The sequence below is a fragment of the Oreochromis niloticus genome, linkage group LG1 (assembly GCF_001858045.2).
Source record: "Oreochromis niloticus isolate F11D_XX linkage group LG1, O_niloticus_UMD_NMBU, whole genome shotgun sequence".
Taxonomy (NCBI): domain Eukaryota; kingdom Metazoa; phylum Chordata; class Actinopteri; order Cichliformes; family Cichlidae; genus Oreochromis; species Oreochromis niloticus.
In genome coordinates this window covers 28,808,677-28,816,114 of record NC_031965.2, presented here as the reverse complement: position 1 = coordinate 28,816,114, position 7,438 = coordinate 28,808,677, and the positions used below count along the sequence as shown (strand labels likewise).

The window sequence follows — 7,438 nt, the reverse complement described above, 5'->3', positions numbered from 1 at the left end:
TGCAAGTTGGGAAGCTGATTTACAGGCAAAGGAGTTTTGTTAAACTATGCTGTTTTAAGGAAATTAATCCTTAGAACAAAATGTGTATGCAAGCGTAGGATGGGGAGCTTGTCCAAGGCAGGAAATATCTTTGACTCTTACCTAGGTACTCTAGAGATTAATTATTTTTTACATATGAGTGCACTGTACATCAGAATCCTGAGGTATTTCATTATTGGTCTATAATATTATATTCATGACATTACAGTATACTGTAGTATTGTATCACAGCACCAGCCAAAAACCTAAGTAATACAAAGCCCTTACAATGTTAGAGAAACAAAAACATTTCTTAGTTGTGGTGGTCTCTATTAACAGAGATGACTGACATCTGTCTTAACCAGCTGGGGTAAGAAGAGAGTAGAGAGAGAAAAGATGAGTTGTGAGACACAACAAACATAATATTAAACACCAAGTAGTTGGCCAGTAAAACCAGTAACAACGGATCAAAAACATGAATCTCTGGAGACAAATATAACTTCATAAAGGTACATTTCTCACATGGACATATTCAGTGATAAACAGCTGTTTTTAACTATCCAAGTTCTTGACATCCACTGTTATTAAAAGATAATTATTCACTTCATATATGAGTAGTCATACAGGCTTGTCTAATATTCGTGTCTAAAAAAGGGTAGAGTATGACTTCTTCATACGTGAAACCTTTCCTCGCATTATTCTGTGTTTACACATCAGTACTGAAATCCACTAATGTCCTATCTAAATGCAATTTTTATTGCATTTGCGGACAAATTAGAATGCCAGGTCTATGCTACCGCTCTGCCCTATGTGTGTGATTATATTATGTTATATTACATTATGTTGGATTAGATCACATAAGATTAAATGAAATCTTGGTTATCTCCATGACCTTTAATGATCTGTCCTGGGAAGTCAAATCATTGCAGAAAAAAATTAAGATGTGGCTCTGACGGTATTTATAGTAGAAAAAGGAAAGAATAAAGACTTTATGTGTACACCTGCTATGTTCTATGTTTTGATCATTGTCTGAAGCACAGGTAGCAAAAATACAGGCATTCTTTACTTAAGTACTGTAGAACAACATACACAGTACTGGAAAAGTTGAAGTATTGATTTACCTTCACTCAATTAAAAGTGAAAAAGTACAGGCTCCAGCTATCTTTGTGCAAAACTAATTGAACCTCAAGCTATATAATATTAGTACATAATACAATCTTTCTTTTACTGTGCTTCCACACCTAAACAGAAAAAAAAAAGTACACTTGATGGTTAAAGTGGAATTCGGCAAGTGGGGAATCTTAAGATCAGTTGTAGTGGCTCAGCATGAGGAAAACAATCACAACTTACAATAATTGCTATTGAGAGTTCCAGTAGCTTTTGTTTGTGTTCAAGCTGTGATCAGCTGACCTGTGTTGCTGCTGTTGCTCGTCTAAGGTTTAGTGCTCTTTGGGGATTTACACAACTGAATTTAACAAGATGAAAACAGATGTTTACATCTATAGAAAAGAAGCCTTTTCTACAAATTCAGTAAATGAATCTAAGCATATCTTCAGGAGTATAGAGTGCCTTGTCTGTTGTTATAGTATGAGCCATTTGCCCCCTGTACAAACATTGCAGGAACTTACTACCAGCAATAAGTTGGACTCATTCCTGGTGGGTCTTGGACTTCGCCAGGGCCCCCCTTTGTCACTGATTCTGTTTATAATTTTTATCGACAGAATTTCCAGGCATAGGCAGGTGGTGGAAGATTTACACTTTGGTGTCCTCAGAATTTCAACTCTGCTTTTTTTACATGATGTGTCTGTTGGCTTCATCGGGTGGTGGCCTTCAGCTTGGACTGGATTGGTTTGCAGCAGATTGTGAAGCGGTGGGAATAAGAATTAGAACCTCCAAATCCTATACCATGGCCCTCAGGCGAAAAAAAGGTTGACTCTTTGTGTCAGGGTTGGTGGCCAAGGGGAGAAGTTTAGATATCTTGGGGTCTTGTTTACAATTGAGGGGAGAGGAGAGTGAGACATTAACAGACGGATTGGGACTGCTTTTGTATTGATGATGATGCTATGCCACTCCATCTTGATAAAGAGCTGAGCGTAAAAGTGAAGCTATTGATTTACTGGATGATCTACATCCCTACCCTCAACTATGGTCGTAAGCTTTAGGTAGTTACTTTGGGTAAAAGAACAAGATCATGGTTACAAGGGGCAAAAATGAGCTTTCTCCAAAATGTGTCTAGCCTCTCTGTCACTACCAGCAGGATCGGCAAGGTGCTGATCAGAATCTCTCCACTCCTAGCCCTCCTTCTCTTCTCTTTTTCCTCTCCCTCTCCCCTTCTCTCCCCTGTTTTGCCGGGGCGGAACTCATGGCGGGTTCACGCCCTCAGTCCACGCCTTCCCGGATTGTGCACACCTGGGCCTCATCAGACCAGCTGGTATATTAGAAGGAGGAGATCAGCTGTTCAACGCTGGATTGTTGTGAAGGCTCTTGTCAGTACACGTCTAGCTCAAGTTTCCTGTGCCTCCGTCTCAGAGACTTAACGAGTGTTTCTTTGTTCCTAGATTCCCCGGACCCGTCCCTGTGTTTCCTCATGTGGAGTGTGGAAGGAGTGACTGGTCGCTAGCGGAGAAGAGAGAGGTTGAACTGAGCGCGTGTGTGATTTCCCCGTTTTCCCTGGAGCCCTGGACCCCTGCCCCTCACGTCTTGTATATAGCACTAACCCTGCACTGTCTGTACATACACTTGGTGAAGATCTGTAAATAAACAGTCTCTGTTTAAACGCTACTCAGGAGTCCTGCGAGTGGATCCTCTAAGCAACCCATGACACTCTCCTTTAGAGATATAGGTGATAGGTGAGGAGTTCAGTCATTCGAGAGGGGCCCAGAGGCTCAGTTACCACATTGAAAAGATCCAGTTGAGGTGGTTCAGGCATCTGACTAGCATGCCTCCTGGGCGTCTTCTGGGTGAGGTGTTCCGGGCATGTCCCACTGGGAGGAAGCCCCGGGGCTGACCCAGCACATGCTCGAGAAATTACATCGCTCGGCTAGCCTGGAAACACCTCAGTGTAAGCAGGAGGAGGTGGCTGGGAAGAGGGAGATCTGCGCTTCTATACTTGCGCTGCTGTCCGAATGATATTTGTGTTTAAATGCAGTAGAAAGTTGTCAGAAAAAAAAAAATCTGAAAATTTTTACTTAAGTAGAGTAACAAGTATTTGTACTTCGTTAATTCCCACCTATGGTCTGATGTCTGTAGGTTGGTAAGGTAGCAGTCAACCCTGAAGACACAAAGTTTCTTTAATAAAAGAGTCCAAGAACTTACACTTTAAACTTTAGAAGTCTTACAATTTATCTCAGATACCCAAAGAAATGAATATTTTATTTTATTTTATTTTATTTATTTATAAATAAAACTGATACATACAGTTAGTTTAATCTCTGGTATAAAATACATTATACTTATACATATATACACACAAACTAAAGAACCCCCCCCCAAAAAAAGCACAGTAAAACACAATTTTGATTTAATTTGATCTAGTGACCCTTAGTTCAGTCAAACTGGGAGGAGAATTCATTTTTCCCACTTTTTGTAGAATAATATATTGTCTTTAAAATAACACAGTAAGATTGTCTTGATTAAAAAAAATCCATATTTTGTTAAAGAATAAATAGAAACTATTTCAAGAAAAGGAGAACAATTCTCTCAATGCTAAACACATTTATTCCCAGTTCTATTAAACAAACTGTTGCCGAACTAGCCCATATATCATTTAAACTTAAATATCTGGTTATCTGGTCTATAAATAAAACAAGAATAATAATGTTCTCTTTTTAAAAAATGCATATGATTATCTTTGAACTGTTGCTTACCCTGCGGCTCTTGATACTGAAAGGAAACCACCTTGGGGTCAGTTTAAGCATAAGAATCTCTGAAGCTCATCAGCTCTGACAAATACTGGCATTAAAGCTCAGGGATGTCAGCAGGTTGTGTGAGGAGTGTCACTCTCACATTCAGTCCATACTGACATAAACTTGTTCCTACTGCTGACTTTTATACTGTGTGATCTGCACTGAGTGGCACTTATTAAACCAATATATAAGTGTTTTTGTTGATCAGTATTGTGCATGAAAAAGAACACTGCATCTGATGCACTATAGAAAATACTGCTTTTTAGCAGGGCAGTAGTGAATTTTGAGTCACACAAACACTGGCCGATTGAAGTCTTTATCGACATTGACTATTTCCAACACTTCAGCCCTGATGTACTCGAAGACTTCTCTCCTTCAGAGCCTGAACCTAGCTCTTGGATATTGACTGCATGAGGCAAACTTAAGCTGTTAATAAGAAAAATGCACAAATGCAGTCTGGTGTGGGTGCAATCAACATATTAGTGCCAACTTTAGTCTTTTTTCTTCTCTGACAGACTTTTACACTATTTAGGAATGTCAGTTGCACAGCACTACAGAGCCAAGTTTTGAGCCTCCAGAGACCGCTAAATCCATTTTCAGTTCCAGTTGATGACACAGGAATGACAACAAGCAATCTGGTATTCATTTCTACTTGATCAAAGAGGCTACAGACCTCTGGGCTTACTCCCCTATGAATACCAGCAACTTCAGTGTAGACTATAAACTGTACTTCATCCTCAGCATTGCTAGTTGTATCTCCAGGTAGTCTTATTATAGATCTCGGCAGAGCATTAAGTACATCAATTAAGAGGATGTGTTCCAGATGTCTGATCATTTATGTTCCCTCCCGCGCAAATTGTCTAAATTGCATATCCACAACATCACAACCATGTAAAATTCAATTATGTAGTAAAGAGAACTTTTCACAGCTCGCAAACTTTATAGATTTCTTTGTTTTTTGACAAATTCAAATTTGACAAGTTCAGCACAACATAAGTGCAACTGGTTGATTTTTGTTTTAGCACAGGCCTTTCTGTTTAGTTTCCCTAAAGAAAATGCCCAACTCATTGTTCTACTCAAGACACTTGTTTGCAATTGTTCAGACAGTATAAGCTTGCTGTTTAATGATGTTCAGACACTGGGCACCACAGCAGAAATTGGAAGAGGTTGTTTTCACCATTTCCGGTATGCCTGTAAATTCACACCATCAAAGGCCCATCCTCATAACCCATTGATGGGCAAACTGAGCCACTGTAATGCATCACCACTCAAGCTAGAGTGGTGATGGATGCATTACAATGGCTTAATTTATTAACTCCTTAACTCATCATGAGCAAAATGAAATCACTGTCGATATATCTCATAATATCTCTTGCATTTTACCTGACACATTATCCTGATACATATCCCGCCTGTCATCACTGCTTTAGTGTGAAAATCCTTTCTTCCAGTGAAACACTTTGCAAGATAACGATATTCTTCTGATTTCTATTTCAGTAGCTGATCAAGCTTTCCTTCCGAGTGATGTCCCCTTAAATCTGAGTCCTGGCTTGCCAATGTCTGCACAGTACAAATTATTTTAACAGAGATGTCCTTGCTTCCTCTTGCTGTCTAACGCTGACACTAAAGAGCTGATATTGAACTGATCTGTCATCCTACAGATGTGTTGTTATAGCTGTCCTGTTACTATATGACCTCTCTTGTGATACGAGTTGCTCAAGGGCTTTTCTATTATTTTAAAAACGGGAGAAATAAATGCTGGTGTAGCATTGGTTGCCAAAGGTCATGTGTTTGAAGGCTTTACAGCTGTAAAAACACAACATCCTTCCACATCAGACCTGTAATGGAGCCAATGAAGGATGTTGTACCACTACGTTTGGAAAGTAACGTTTGGCAGGAACTGCTTGACAGTGTATTTGGGATCTGGTAGGTAGGGTTCAGTTAGTGACTAACACAACAGAATCCTAACCATTTCTGTCTCCATTCTTTATCTGCCATCTTTTTTTTCATCTACTGTATGTCCTCTTGAGTCGTGGGACTTTTAACAATTTCCTCAGAGATGAATAAAGACCAATATTACTTGACTGCTTAACTCTACAACATTACTAGTAATCTCCTCCTCTCTCACTAAGGCCTTTTGGTCGGTGCTTACCTCCGAAGAATTCTGTCCTTCTATTTCCGTCCTTTACTCTGCCTTCCTCCAGAACACAGTAACTTATTGCACCTATCTAGTTAGCTCGCAAGCATACTAAGCATAAGTTAACCATACTGTAACTTTTAAGATTTGACTTAAAAAGGAGTCAGTTACCATACAGTCTTCCGTCCTAGCATAACAAAAAGAATAATGCTAAGTTAATGGAACAACCTATAAGAAAGTTTTACGCTGCAAAATGCCTAATATGAAAGGATCAATTCACACTTTAACATAATATGTACTGTAGTTATGAAGAGGTTCACAACCAATTTCGCTAGCCACCCTGTCATTTCCAGCTGTCTATAGAGCCTAATCTAGCACAGTTCCATATCCTGATTTCATTGACATCTTTGCACTGTTTGGGAACAGCTGGGGGTGTGGAGTGGGATTATGTGTCAGTAAAATGGGCTTTTGCACCAATTCTTATTAGTAATAAGTTGGTAAGGACCATGAAGCTCATGCCCTGCTGTCAGACATGGCAATTGGCTGTATTATGCAAGGATCCAACTGGGTATAGGTGAAAAAAACATAATCTTCATCTTTTAAAATGCAATGTTTTAAAACCAGCTGGCTAAAACAGAACAGTTCTCAATTGTTTCTGATCAGTCTTTGAATTACTGGGCTGTGTATTACTATGCTCAAGACATGTAAACCCACAGAGAATTCTCACCCAACTCTGCTGACTCAACATGAGGGTTGGGTGGTAATTCTCTGTGGGTTTACTTGTTCTTGTACTTTTTTATGGCATCTGAGGGGTAAGGCAATGGGGGAAAAAGTTTTCTGTAAAATAATGAATGTGATCATTCATTTAGCACGAAAAATACCATACATTACATGCTGTCACTAAGCCTGGACTGTATGTCTGTACATATTTATGTAGGTAATGAAGATTAGTCTTTTAAAACCTAGGTAAAAATAACATTTATATCTAAACATGATCCTAAGGAGAAAAAAAATAGAAAAATCCAGCAAAGAAAGAATGAATGGACAGCAGGTGCTCGAGATTTATTTGTCGAGACGTCCCAAGAGAAGAGCATAAAACGCCTGAGAATGAGGACAAGTATTACAAATAGGCAGAGCCACTGGCCACTAGTGGGGATCCAGTCAACTGATGCAGAAAGTACCCAGCTGTTTTATCCTATACCATCCTCTCTGTCTTAGGTTGACATGTACTCTGCAGTGCAGAGAATACTAAAATTATTTATAGCTCTAAGCACATTATAAACTTGTACAGCATAAGAAATAAGTTCCCATTAAAATGATGGAATGACAATTTTGAAATACTCTGATTGCAGTCAAAGCTTGCAGTCCCATAGGAAAG

The 7,438-nt window shown here is 39.2% G+C and overlaps 1 long non-coding RNA gene across 1 annotated transcript; it reads left to right on the top strand.

The window, feature by feature from the left end:
• The first annotated feature begins 2,337 nt into the window (after positions 1-2,337).
• Positions 2,338-2,799, top strand: LOC112846739 (uncharacterized). Its single transcript, XR_003219902.1, has 2 exons — positions 2,338-2,504; positions 2,577-2,799. It is a non-coding gene; the product is annotated as an uncharacterized LOC112846739 (long non-coding RNA).
• The last annotated feature ends 4,639 nt before the right edge of the window (positions 2,800-7,438 follow it).